Genomic DNA, 14,881 nt, shown 5'->3' on the forward strand with positions numbered 1-14,881 from the left:
CATTTAAATGACATGAATTCACTGCTATTACTTCTTCAAAAAAATAAATAAAAATAAAAAAAAGTGAAGGTCATTAGACTACTTCTTTCTTCCTCTCTCCATCCCATCCCATTATTTAGGAAAACACTAATCACAAACTATAAACAACACAACCCAGGATCTCTTGCAATATTCTCCTGATGAAATAAAAATGTTGATTCAGAAAAATGAATTAAATAACCATTCAATAACTTAGATGTGGAAATGGTTCAAAATGCATACAATATTACTTCAGAGGAAAGACCATTTCCCCCCAAATTTTTATTTAAACTCTAGTTAGTTAACATACAGTGCAATAATACTGGTTTCAGGAGAATTCAGTGATTCATCACTTACATATAACACCCAGTGCTCATCACAAGCACCCTCCTTAATACCCATCACCCATCTAGTCCATCCCCCACCCACCTCCCTCCATCAACTCTGTTCTCTATCGTTAAGAGTCTCTTATGGTTTGTTTCCCTCTTTTTATTCCCCCTTCCATAGGTTCATCTGTTTTGTTTCTTAGATTCCACATATGAGTGAAATCTATATGGTATTTGTCTTTCTCTTATTTCCCTTAGCATAATACACTCTAGCTCCATCCACATCATTGCAAATGGCAAGACTGCATTCTTTTTGATGGCTGAATAATATTCCACTTTGTGTGTGTGTGTGTGTGTGTGTGTGTGTGTGTGTGTGTACACACAAACAGCACATCTTCGTTATCCATTCATCAGTCAATGGACATTTGCGCTCTTTCCATTGTTTGCTTATTGTTGATAATGCTGCTATGAACACTGGGGTGTGTGTACCCCTTCGCATCAGTATTTTTGTATCCTTTGGATAAATACTAAATACCTAGTAGTGCAATTGCTGGGTCGTAGGGTAGTTCTACTTTTCACTTCTTGAGGAACCTCCATGCTGTTCTCCAGGGTGGCTGCACCAGTTTACATTTCCACCTACAGTGCAAGAGGGTTCCCCTTTTTTCTCATCCTCACCAACACCTGTTGTTTCTTGTGTTGTCAATTTTAGCCATTCTGACAGGTGTGAGGTGGTATCTCATTGTCGTTTTGATTTGTATTTCCCTGATGACGAGTGATGTTGAGCATCTTTTCATGTGTCTATTAGCCATCTGGATGTCTTCTTTGGAAAAATATCTATTCATGTCTTCTGCCCATTTCTTTTTTCTTTCTTTTTTTTTTTTTTTAAAGATTTTTATTTATTCATTTGTGAGAGAGACAGAGAGAGAACAAGCAGAGGGAGAGGCTCTTCTGCCCATTTCTTAACTGGATTGTTTTTTTGGGTGTTGAGTTTGATAATTTTTTTTTTACAGATTTTGGACACTAATCCTGTATCCAATATGTCATTTGCAAATATCTTCTCCTATTTTGTAGGCTGCCTTTTAGTTAAGACTGTTCATTTTATTTTTTTTTTTTTTTAAAGATTTTATTTATTTATTTGAGAGAGAGAGAACGAGAGACAGAGAGCATGAGAGGGAGAAGGGTCAGAGGGAGAAGCAGACTCCCCGCCGAGCAGGGAGCCCGATGCGGGACTCGATCCTGGGACTCCAGGATCATGACCTGAGCCGAAGGCAGTTGCTTAACCAACTGAGCCACCCAGGCGCCCAAGACTGTTCATTTTAAAGTGAGCCCATAGAATTTACGGGAACGAGGGGAAGGGAGAGGGCTTGTCTACTGCATTTGGCTTGCACAGAACTAATGTAGACCTGAAAGGACTTTAGGGAATGTTTACTTTTGATTTAGTCTGAAATACAGATAATTTATTCATGAACAGGCCACTGGCTCCTGTTGTTCTTAACTGTCAATTACAACAACTTTAAGCCCAAATGTTTATAATAAAAATGTAAAAGGCCTTATTCATATCAGACATGTTACAAAACTTTCTTTTAAAAATCATGGAAGATAGGAAAAATCAGATCTGAAACTATATATTCAATTGAGATCTTCTCAATTTTACTGAATTTTAAAGTGTTTTTCTTTGTTCTCTAGAACTAGAGATCTTGGTGGCATATTAAGTTCTGTCCATTAAAAGCCAGATTCAATTAGGAAAAACTATAACTGGACCATCAATACTCCTGCACAGCATCTGAAAATCCTACTTTGCCTTAAAGGAAAGGATAGATGCGCAAAAAAAAAAAAAAAAAAAAGAAAAAGAAAAAAAGGCAGCAATTTGTGTGGGCATGAATCAAATGCCATCCATTCACCTTTGGTATTTTAAACTACTTATGCACCAGGCTTTAGTTGGCCCCCAAAAGCAACTGTAACAGCCCCGGTTACTACAACCCCCTTTCCCCTGTTTGTTCCTGGCTTGTTTGCTCTCTTCTGCCTGGTCCCCATTTTTCTGGCTTGGTAACATCAACCCTGATGTCCTTCAGTGCTAGTGATCTTCTAGACTGCTCTCCTATCTTCTTGGATTTTGGCTTTGTTCATTCTTTCAGTTCTGGAATCCCCAGGCATCTTGTGAGAACTTCCCATTTTAGTCCCTGAACGCTGACAATTCCACTCAATGGTCTGCATAGTGTTGGGAGTGGGTGGGATTAAGTCACTGTCTCTCCCAATGAGGGATGTAAACTTCACTGTTGAAAAACTGAATTATTTTTTCAGAGGTAGTCCAGTGTGGGGCTTTAAGTACTGGGATATTCTGGGAAAGCTGACCTACATCCAGTGATATCATTCATCAGGCTTTGTAGTGAGCATGAGGGGCATGATGATCTGTCAGATACTCTCAATTTGAAAAGCCAAAGTACCTGTGCTCCAAGAACAGTGACCACCTGTGACATGTGCAGCCAAACAAGACTAGGTCCCTGTCCTAGGGAGGTTACATGAGGGGCAGGCATGTGTATAAGTTTCCTACCAATAATGTGATAACACATTATCACAAGCTAGTGGTTCAAAACAATACAAATTTCCAACATAAGTCTTACTGGGCTAAAATCAGGTGTTATCAGAGCTGTGTTCCTTCTAGAGGCTCCAGGGGAGAATTTGTTTCCTTGCCTTTCACAGTGTGTAGAGTACAAATGCATTCCTTGGCTTGTGGCCCCTTGCTCCATCTTCAAACTCAGCAGCAGAGCACCTTCAAGTCCCTCTAACGCTCACTTTACCGCTTCCCTCTTTCACTTACAAGGACCTTTGTAATTACATTGGGCCCACCTGGATAAACCAGGATAATCTTCCCATATCAAGATCTTAATTTAATTTCTGCAGAATCTCTCTTGCCATATGAAATAACACATTCACAGTTTTGGGGGATTAGGATATAGATATCTTTGGCAGGCCATTATTCTATTCCCCATTTTTTTTGTGTGTTAAAATACATATAACATAAAATTTACCATCTTATTTTAGGTGTACAGTTCATTGGTATTAAATACATTCATAATGATGTGCAACCTTCACCACCAACCATCCCCATAACTCTTTCATCATGTAAAACTGAAACTCTATACCTATTAAACAAAACTCCCCACCCCCCTCCCCCCCACAACCACCATTCTACTTTCTGTCTCTATGACTTTGACTCCTCTAAGTACTTCATATAAGTGGAATCATCACTGAATATTTAGTTTTTTTGTGACAGGTTCATTTCACTTAGCATAATGTCCTCGAGGTTCATCCATGATATAGAATATGGCGGAATTTCCCTACTTTTTAAGGCTGAATAATATTCCATTGTATGTATACACCACTTTTTGTGTATCCATTCATCCACTGATGAGCACTTGGGTTGCTTCCATGTTTTAGCTATTGTAAATAATGCTTCTATGAACACAGGCATACAAATATGTCTTTAAAATCCTTTTTTCCAATTCTTTTGGTCAGATGCCCAGAAGTAGAATTGCTGGATCATATGGTAATTCTATTTTTAATTTTTTGAGGAACTGCCATGTTTTCCACAGCAGCTGTATCATTTACACCAATAATGCACAAGGGTTCAAATTTGTCCACATTCTCACTAACACCTGCTTTTTTTTTTTTTGGATAGGAGCCATCCTAATGGATATGAGGTGGTATCTCACTATAGTTTGGATTTGCATTTCTCTATTATCAGTAATGTTAAACTTCTTTTCATGTGCTTATTTGGCATTTATATATCTTCTTTGGAGAAATGCCTATTTAAGTCTATTGCCCCTTTCGTAATAGTGTTTTGTTGTTGTGGAGTTTTAGGAGTTTTCCATGGTTTCTGTATATTATTAATTCCTTGTCAGATATATAATTTGCAAATATTTTATCCCATTCTCCAGGTTGCCTTTTTACTGTGTTGATATTCTCTTTTGATGCATAAATTTAAAAAATTTTCACGAAGTCCAATTTGTCTACTTTTTCTTTTACTGCCGATGTCTCTGGTGTCCTATCTTTTACTGCCAAATTCCAAGTCCTGAAGCTTCTGCTCCATTTTCTTCTGAGTTTAATAGTTCTAGGTATTTGAGCCATTTGAGTCACAGTGTTTGAAAAATGTCCACCTTCATTCTTTTGCATGTGGATGTCCAGTTTCCCCAGCACCACCTGTTGAAGAGATTGTCTTTTCCCATTCAATGGTCTTGGCACCCTTGTCAAAAATCATTTGTCCATATGTGTGAGGGTTTATTTCTGGGCTCTCGATTCTGTTCTGTTGTTATATATGTCTATATGCCAGTATCACACTGTTTTGATTACTATGTTTTTTTTTTTTCTTTTTGAAGTAAGTTTTGATATCAGGAAAAATGACTACTCCAGCTTTGTTCTTTTTCAAGATTATTTTGTCTATTTGGGGTCCCTTGAGATTCCATATGAATTTTAGGATCGTTTTTTTCTATTTCTGCAAAAAAAAATATTAGAGATTTTGCTAGAGATTACATAAAATCTACAGATTGCTTTGGGAAGTAATGACTTCTTAACAATATTGTCTTCTAATCCATGAACATGGAATGTGTTTTCAATTATTTATACCTTCTTTAATTTCTTTTGGCAATGTTTTGTACTCTTCACTGTAAAATGCTTTCACTTTCTTGGTTAAATTAATTCCTAAATATTTTATTTTTTTGATGCTATTGTGAATGGACTTGTTTTCATAATTTCCTTTGAGATTGTTCATTGTTAATATATAAAAATGCAATTGCTTTTTGTGAGTTGGCTTTGTATTCTGCTACTTTGCCAATTCATTTACTAGTTTTAACAGGTTTGTCTTTTTTTTTTTTTTTGGTGTGAAATCTTTAGGGTTTTCTACATATAAGATCATATCATTTGCAAACAAGAGATAATTCTACTACTTCCCTTCTGATTTGGATGCCTTTTACTTCTTTTTCTTGCCTAATTGCTTTGGCTAGAAATTCTAGTACTATGTTGAAGTGGAGGAAGTGGGCATCCTTGCCTTGTTCCTGATCTTAAAGGAAAAACTTCTAGTCTTTCACCATCACTATGATGTTCCCTGTGGGATTTGCATATATGGTTTTTATTATGTGGAGGTACTTTCTTTCTATTCCTAGTTTTTTGAGTGTTTTTAAAATTTTTTTTTAAAAAAGATTTTATTTATTTATTTGAGAGGGAGAGAGAGAACGTGTGCACACATGTGAGCAGGGGGAGAGACAAATGGGGAGGGAGAGGGAGATAGAGAATCTCTCAAGCAGACTCTGCTCTGAGCACGGAGCCTGATGTGGGACCTGATCTTACAACCCTGAGATCATGATCTGAGCTGAAAGCAAGAATTGGACGCTTAACTGACTGAGCCACCCAGGCACCCAAGTGTTTTTATAATGAGAGGGTGTTGAATATGTCAAATGCTTTTTCTGTATCAATTGAGATGATCATGCATTTTTGTTTCCATCATTCTGTTAATGTGGTCTAATTACAACGGCTGATGTTCATGTGCTGAACCATTTTTGCATTGCAGGAATAAATCCCACTTGGTCATGACGTATAATCCTTTTACTGTATCTGCTAAATTTGGCTTGGTAGTTTTGTTGAACATTTTTACATCAATGTTCATAAGGGATATCAGTGTGTAGTTTTCTCTTTTTGTAGTGTCTTTGTCTGGCTTTGGTTTCAGGGTAATGCTGGCTTCAAAAAATGAGTTATGAAGTGTTCCCTCCCCTTCAATTTTTGAGAAAAGCTTGAGAAAGATTGGTGTTAGTTCTTTAAATGTTTGGTAGCATTCACAACTGAAGCCATCAGGTCCAGGGCTTTCCTTTGAACATTTTTGATTACTGATTCAATCTCCTTACTAGTTCTATAGGTCTATTCAGATTTTCTTTTCCTTTCTGTTTTAGTCTTGGTAGGTATTTTGTTTATAGAAATTTATCCATTTCATCTAGGTTAGCCAATTTGTTGGCATACGTTGTTAATAGCGCTCTCTTATAATCCTTTTTATTTCTGTAGAATTGATAGTAATGTTCCCACTTTCTTTTCTTCCCTCACCTTTATTGAGGTATAATTGATAAACAAAATTATAACTTATTTAAAGTGTACAACATGAATATTTGCTATATGGATACATTGTGAAATGATTCTCACAATCAAGTTAACACATCCATTACTACACATAGTTATCTTTTTTTTGGTGGTAGAATGCTTAAAATCTACTCTCTTAGTAAATTTCAAGTATATTTTAACTATAGAAAACATGGAACACTTCAAGAATTTGAGTGTCATCCTTGTGCAGGGGCCATACTAATCTCCTCTGTATTATTCCAGTTTTAGTATATGTGCTGCCAAAGTGAGCACCCCATTTTCATTTCTGAGTTTAGTAATTTGATTCTTCTCTCTCTTTTTTCTTAGTTAATCTAGTTGAAGGTTTTGTCAATTCTGTTGCTCTTTTCAAAGAACTCAAACTTTGGTTTCACTGATTTTCTCTATTGTTATTTTATTCTCTATTTCATTGATCTCTGTTATAATCTTTATTATTTCCTTCCTTCTGCTAGCTTTGAGTTTAGTTTGTTCTTTCTCTAGTTCCTTAAGTTGTATAGTCAGTTTTTTTTTTTAAGATTTTATTTATTTATTTGACAGGGTGAAGGAGAGAGAGAGAGAGCAAGCATGAGTGGGAGGGAAAGGTGGGGCAGAGGGAGAGGGAGAGGCAGACTCCCTGCTCAGCAAGGAGCCCGATGTGGGGCTCCATCCCAGGACCCTGAGATCATGACCTGAGCCGAAGGCAGACACTTAACCAACTGAGCCACCCAGGTGCCCCTGTATAGTTAGGTTGTTGATTTGAGATATTTCTTTTTTAATGTAAATGTTTATAGTTATACACTTACCCCTCATCAGTGCTTTTATTGTGTCTTGTAAGTTTTGATATATTGTATTTTCATTTTCATTCATCGTTAAGTATTTTCTTTTTATTTTTTTATTATGTTATGTTAATCACCATACATCACATCATTAGTTTTTGATGTAGTGTTCCATGATTCATTGTTTGCATATAACACACAGTGCTCCATGCAGTACATGCCCTCTTTAATACCCATCACCAGGCTAACCCATCCCCCCACCCCCCTCCCCTCTAGAACCCTCAGTTTCTTTCTCAGAGTCCATAGTCTCTCATGGTTCGTCTCCCCCTCCAATTTCCGCCTCCTTCATTCTTTCCTTCCTGCTATCTTCTTCTTTTTTTTTTAAACATATAATGTACTATTTGTTTCAGAGAAGTATTTTCTAATTTCCCTTGTGATTTTTTCCTCGATCCATCTGTTGTTTAAGAGTGTGTTGTTTAATTTCCATAAATTTGTGGATTTTTTAGTTTTATTTCTATTATTGATTTCTAACTTTATCTTGTTATAGTTGGATAAGATACTTTGAATGGTATCTATCTTTTTAAATCTCCTGAGACTTCATCTTTGGCCTAATGGCTGGTCTATCCTGGAACATGTCCCATGTGCACTTGAGAAGAATGTGTACTTTGTTTTTTTTTGGGTAGTGTTCAGGAGAGGCATTATTCTGCCTATCACAATGGGACTAGTTATTCACAATTCACGCATTTATTCAACAAATATTTATTGAGGACCTACTCTGTGACAAGCACTACTCAAGGCACTAGGATTCAGCAGTAAAATCTAGCCCTTTTCCTGATAAAGCTTACATTTTAGTGCAGGAGGATATTAGGAACAAATAAACAATATATGTAATATATAGTATGTCAAGTGTGCAAAATGCTCCAGAGAAGCAGGGGACATGGCCAGGGATGAAGACGTAGGTGAATGTGTAATACTATTTTATATAGGATGGTTGGGGAAGCTCTTTTTTTTTTTTTGAAGATTTTATTTATTTATTTGACAGAGAGAGACAGCAAGAGAGAGAACACAAGCAGGGGAAGCAGGAGAGGGAGAAGCAGGCTCCCAAGGTGGGACTTGATCCCAGGACCCTGGGATCATGACCTGAGCCGAAGGCAGACACTTAATGACTGAGCCACAAAGGCGCCCCAGGAAAAGCTCTTTCTAAGGTGTTAAGTTAGCAGAGTTCTATAGAAAGTGAGGAAGGAAGCCATGAGGCTATCTGAGGCCAGGGTATTTTTGACAGAAAAGCAGCAAGTCTCAAGTCTTGGAGGCAGGAACATGCAGGACATGTTCAAGAGACAGCAAGGCCAGTGTGGCTACAGCAGACTGAGTGAGTGGAAGAACATCCGGAGACAAGATCAGAGAGGCCAGGGAGAAGATCAGGTAGGGTCTTATAGACCACTGTAAGGACATTATAAGGATTTCACTGAATGAGAAAGAAAGTCATCGTAAGGTTCTGAGCAGAGGAGTGATGTACCTGACTTAGGTTTAAAAATAATCACTATAGCTAATTGGTTGAAAAGCTTTTAGAAGAGCCAAGGCAGAGGTAGGGAGGCTGTTTGAATTATCCAAGTGAGAGATCATGGTGGATGAACCAGGCTGGTAGCTATGAATGTGGTGAGAAGTGGTTGGATTCTGAAAATCTTCAGACAGGAAAGCCAATAGGATTTCCTGATAGATTGGATGTGGGTGTGAGAGAAAGAGGAGTAAAAAATGGCTCAGTGGATTCTGGCCTGAATTAATTGGAAGAATGTGGCTGCCATTTATAGAAATGGGGAAGACAGTGGATAGAGCATGACTGGGGTAGAAAACCAGGAGTTCAGACTTAAACTTGTTAAAATCAAGAAGCCTATTAGACATCCAAGTGGAGATAATGAATTGGAAATTGGATAAAATGAGCTTTCCAAGGGTAGCTATTTTTGTCAGTTTGGTCCCCAGGGCTTAGAACAGTGGTCTGACACAGTAGCCACTCAATAGACATTTGTTGAATGACTGAATAAATATACAAGCTAAGGTCAGAGGAGTGGCTGGGCTTGAGATATTTGGGAGTCATCAATACTTACATGATATTTAAAGCCAGGAGCCTATCCAGTAAGTGAGCATAGATAGTGGTTTGAGGATTGAACCTTGGGATACTTAAACATTTAGAAGTTGGGGAGAGAAGAAGAAATCAGCAAAGGAAACTAAAAAATAGAAACCAATGGAGTAAGAGGAAAACCAGAAAAGTATGGTGTCCTAGAAGCAAACTGAAGATAGTTTCAAGCAGGAGGAAGTAATCAATAAAAAAGTTTAACTAAAAATAAACAAGAACTGAAAAAAGGATGAAATTTATAGAAATAACTGTTAAATCCTACTTTTAGATTTTATAAAAACTAACCACATATGTTTGGAATGGGAAGATGGTATGTGACAGGGGACTGGAATGCAGCTCTCAGGGGTAAGTGGGAAAAAGGCTTAGCAAATGAGCTGCCTAACAGTTAAAATGAGGAAAGAGTGTTGCTTGTTTACCGATGACTATAATTCAATTTTGACTGAATTAATAGGAGCACAATGTACATAACTAGAAAGGTTCAGTCCTGCCCCCTACCCTGGAAGCATGGGCTCCAGCACTGGGTGCCATACTACATTCAGGACACTGATGTATAAGCAAGTTCCCTAGGAAAGTGCCTTGTGTGGTAGAAGTATCTGGAAACAATGTCATCCGAGGAACATTTGAAGGAATTGGGAAATTCATCTCAGAACTGGAGGCCATAAAGGTTATTTTCAAACTGAAGAGGTATTATATTGTTATTTATGACCCCAGAGAAGAGACATTACCTGAAAGCAGATAGTAGATAAACTTATGAAAATCTTTCTAAGAATTAGAACACCCCAAAGGGATGTTGGTAAGCTATTACTTTCTTCCCTATTCTGGAAAAAGTGGAGGATCACATCCAGTCAAGTGGCAGAGGGCACTCAAACCTTAGCTGGGCATGGAACACAGCAATGTCTAAGATTCTGTTCAGTCCTGGGATGTTGTAACAGCTGTGAATCTACTTTGAAAATTATACTCTCCTGCACACACGTGCGCGCACACACACACACACACACCCTATAGCTTGTTTGATGCAGATCTAATTTGGAGCCCCATTGAAGGGAATGTGGATGACTTAGTGGAGATATAAGAGGAAGAGAAAACTGAAGGTGGGAAAGATGTATGTGTAGGCATTGTAAGATATCTGGACATTTGGTTAGAGAAGAGAAAACTATAGGGACAATTAAAGAGTAAGATTATCAAGTAGGGTGAGGCTGGCTAATATTTGGGAGGATTTCCAAAGTGCCTGATGACGAGTTTCAGTTGAACTCAAAGAGGAACTTCTGAGAAGGAAACCTTTCTGGGAAGAGAAGTGATAGATGATGAAAAGAGATGGACATTCTTGCTGTTTGGAACCAACAGACTGGAAGAGGCTGGAGAAAGAGGAAGACCAGGGGGACACCAATGGGAACAGGAGGTAAAGGGTGAGGTCACTAAGAAGAAACTGGGGCTGGCAGAGGTCTGAATGGAGGCCCAAGAAAGTGGAAGATACAGAGGTGATGACCTCAAGATAGTCTGGGACAACCAAAGGTGGAAGGAAGAAGGGTCAGGGAGGAGCCCAGGAGGTGAGAATGCAAGGAGCTCTGGGTGACTGACAACAGGATCTAGTTCTGGATCTTGGAACTGCGGGCTAGGGCTGCTGTCCAAACATGCCTCTCCGATGGGACGTTTCTGACCTCCTAACTTTCGCTTTCTCATAGTCACTGTAAGTAGCCAAGGGCCCTGTGCTGATTTTGGCTAGTTTTGCTGATGTTTTGGCTTCTCCTATCTTCAGAATTTGTTCGTTAGGCTGAAGGAGCTCTGCCAGAGGCTCTGCTGTGTGGCCAAGTGAAGGCAATTGCTTCTGCTGGGTGAGTAACTGGGAGGAAAAACTGTCATATCGGGCTGCATGATGACTGCAGTACCCTCCTGACCGACCTTTTCTGCTTCCCTTCTTGCACCTCTAACACATTCCTCACAGAGTAAACAGATGCTCTTTTTACTTTTTAAGTAATCAGATCATGCCACTCTCTGGCTTAAAATCCTCACATGGCTTCTCATCATACATAGAATAAAACCCAAACTTCTACTCTCTCCGTCCTCATCTCCTGGCCCTTACTTTGACTTCATTTAGCACTTTCTTTCTTTCTCACCACATTCCAGTATTCTGCCTTCTCTGTTTCTGGAACACACCCACCTCAGATATTTGGGAGTCATCAACTTAGCATTCTTCTTGACTACAATATTCTTCCCTTGGATCTTTACATGATTGACTACTTAGCTCCAGTGTCATCTCCCCGGAGAGGTCTTCCCTAACCACTCCATCTACAGAAGCCCCTGCCCAAGCCACTGTGCTATATTACCCTGCTTTATTTTCTCATATTGCCATCACTAACTCATATTATCTAATTCGTTTATTTGTTTATTGTCTTTTTCTCCTGTTAGATTGTAAGTTTCATAAATGTAGGTGTTTTGTTCACTCTATATCCCTAATGCCTTGACAAATATATGGCACATATCAACTGCTCAATAGTTAGCAATGAATAAGGAATAAATAAATGAATGAATAAAGAATAAAGCAATGGAAGGAAGTGAGGAAGAATTAGTCTCATTCCTGGCCAAGGAATGAGGGCCTCGGACATCTCCTTCTTACCTCCGAGGAAGAAGAACATGAGATGTGGGCAGCTCTTCTTCCTGTGTGAAGAGCAGGTGCAGGAAATGGGGCCCTGGCATAGGTTAATGACACACACCGGTGTTTGCTAACTCTGCCAGTCACAAGCTATTTCCTTTCTATTTTGTTTCTGGCTGGTGCTAGCTAGGTGCCTCAAGGGGAACTGCTAGGACATTTAGTATCTTTCCTTAAGGAAATTTTAGCTGAAGACATAAAACAAATACACAGGACAAGAGAACTAATGAATTAGCAGTAGACAAATATTAAGTAAGAGGTGTAAATAGTAGGTTCCAGCTCATATTTCTGAGGCAAGCATCCCTTTCATATCAGATAGGACTGGAATGGATTCTGGGAGACAGAACATAGAGATAACTAAGGTTTTAGGTCTTAAAATGAGATCAGATGACAAGAATCATGAGCAGAATAAGGTAGTGAAGAGGAACAGCCAACTTTGGGTGAAAGCCAATGAGCTTTAGAATCTGACGTATGAAATATAACTTCTTGGTAGAAACTGCCAGTAGGAATTCTGAGAGGAAATGTCCATCAGGGCTTTGTTGTGAATATGATCTGTGCCTTAACTTCACTTGCTCCTGCCTTGATTTACTTTTTCCTATTTTCTTTTGTTTTAATTTTTTTCATTAAAAAAAAAGAATGAATTCTTTCATCAAATGATTACATATACTGTAATCTCTCTCAAAACTGTTTGGAAAAAGGTGGGGTACAATAAATATATATTAAAAAAAGCACCTTAGACAAGAGACAAATGTGTTAGTTCCCATTTGCCCCTGCCTGTGAGGGAAGAATTATCAAATTCACTTTTATAATGTGAGGAAAAAGGCTTTGAGAAGCTAAATCTGCCACCGGTCCCAGAGCTAGGAGAGTAGGAACGGCACCCACATTTTTTTGACTCCCAAACCTGTGCTCTTCAACAACCCTACACAAAGGTTTTCTTCTTGAGATCCTGCCCTCCAAAGTCCTAGAGCCAGTGGGAGTCCAACTGCAAGTGTATCGTGGATATATTCTGCTGCTCTAAGCCTGGTGAGCCAACACATGTACTCTCTGCCTTCGTCATACCCTACCCCCTCTGGGAGTAAAGTCAGTGAAGGCTGCCCCTAAACTTTGGTCCTATGGGGCATGGTCCAGAAAGCTCCCTTTCTCTGACACAGTGCCTGGCACACAGTGGACACACAAGTTGAATTGTAGCAATGAATTGGTCATCGTTCTGTCCCTATAAGTCAACTAAGTCTTTATTGCTAGAGCAGGGATAGATCTTTCAGAAATCTTTAAACTAGCCATCACCCAGTTGTGAATGCAGAAACAGCCCAGAAGTTCCTGCTCTTGTGTTCTTCTCACTCTCTAGATCTGAAGCATGTGGTAGTCATTTCTCCTTATCACTCTAGAGGCTGCCGTGCTCCCCTGGAAGGTGTGAGCAGGATTGCTGGAAGATAACTCACAAGGAGCATTTAGCCCAGGACACATAAATGGTGCTCAACAAATGTTACTTCCCTTACTTTTACTTGCTGAGTCCTATTATATTCACTTCATTCCCTATCTCCCAATCTCAGAAAGTCTTTTGTCTAAGGACAGTGGCTAATGACCACAAAAGGTTTAAAAGTTAACAGAAGTGATGTCAAGAGACAGGGTGACAATACCAGATATGAGACTGCAGAGAGAATAGAAGACAGATGAGAACAGGATACTGGAAACACATTCATCTTCGGTGTAGGCTGGAAGGTGGAAGACTGTATTTTTCAAACACAACCATGGCAATATTTCTGGTCCTATATGCTCTTCTAGGACCTTCATATTCCCCATGACGAGGTCAAGTCTATTTCTCCTCCCTTTGAAGCAGTTGGGGGGATTCTGTGATTGTCTTGATGAATAGAACTCTGGAAGTCATGCTGCATAACTTCTGAGGCTAGCTCGTAAAAGGTGATATGGTTTCTACCTGGTTCTTTGTCAAGATGCTCCTTCTTGGAATGTGGCACCATGTTGTAAGGAAGCCCAAATTAGCCCTGCCGAGGGACCAGATGGACAGGTCCTCAGCAACAGCCATATGAACAACAGATGTGTGTGAATAACCACTCAGAAGATTTCAACTGCTAGCCTTCCAACTTCTAGCCTTCTTCCAACTGAGGCCCAGATACTGTGGAACAAAGATAAGCCATTCTCTATGTATCTTGACAAAATTCCTGACACACAGAGTCTGTGAGATTAATAGATGGCTGTTTTTTTTTAAAGATTTTATTTTATTTTTTAAATGTAATCTCTACCCCCAATGTGGGGCTTGAACTCACGACCCTGAGATCAAGAGTTGCATGTTCTGCTGAGCCAGCCAGGTGCCCCAACAGATGACTGTTTTATGCCACTAAGTTTTGGGGTGATCTGTTATATATCCATAGTAATTGGAACAAGGAGAAGAAAAGCAAAGGAAAATATGTGGAAGGGTGAGACCAGAGAAGCTCAGGGAGAAGAGCAGGATTAGAATAGTCTGTAAGTTGTCAAGGAGCATTAGGACTAGTTCTGATAGGTAGCAGTAAGGAAACAGGTTACAGATGGGTATCAGGGATTTTTTAGGCATTAAAACTTATCAATGACAGAATAAGTTCCCTTAGTAAGTAATGAGTTCCCTGTCAAAAGAGATATTCAAATATAGACTGGATGAGCCTACTGAAGAGATTCACACATGAACAGAAGACTGGATTAAGGTAACATTAAAGTTCCTTCTAGTCAAAAAATGTGACAACAGATTAGATCTGGGGTATAAGGAAGAGAGATGAGACAGAGATGATGATGTCCGGAGTCTGATGAGATCATACATAAAAAGAGAGACTTAGAGAGGATTTAAAAAAAATTCTTTTTCATTCCTTTTGCTTTTTGT

At 39.0% G+C, this 14,881-nt stretch overlaps 1 protein-coding gene and 1 non-coding gene across 7 annotated transcripts in view; both read right to left on the minus strand.

Moving 5' to 3' along the window:
* Nucleotides 1-14,881, minus strand: part of SCAPER (S-phase cyclin A associated protein in the ER) — a 529,442-nt gene that overhangs the window by 39,796 nt on the left and 474,765 nt on the right. The window lies entirely within an intron of this gene.
* Nucleotides 6,631-6,737, minus strand: LOC118519935 (U6 spliceosomal RNA). Its single transcript, XR_004909431.1, has one exon. It is a non-coding gene; the product is annotated as a U6 spliceosomal RNA (small nuclear RNA).

The sequence above is a fragment of the Halichoerus grypus genome, chromosome 8, assembly GCF_964656455.1.
Source record: "Halichoerus grypus chromosome 8, mHalGry1.hap1.1, whole genome shotgun sequence".
Lineage (NCBI taxonomy): Eukaryota > Metazoa > Chordata > Mammalia > Carnivora > Phocidae > Halichoerus > Halichoerus grypus.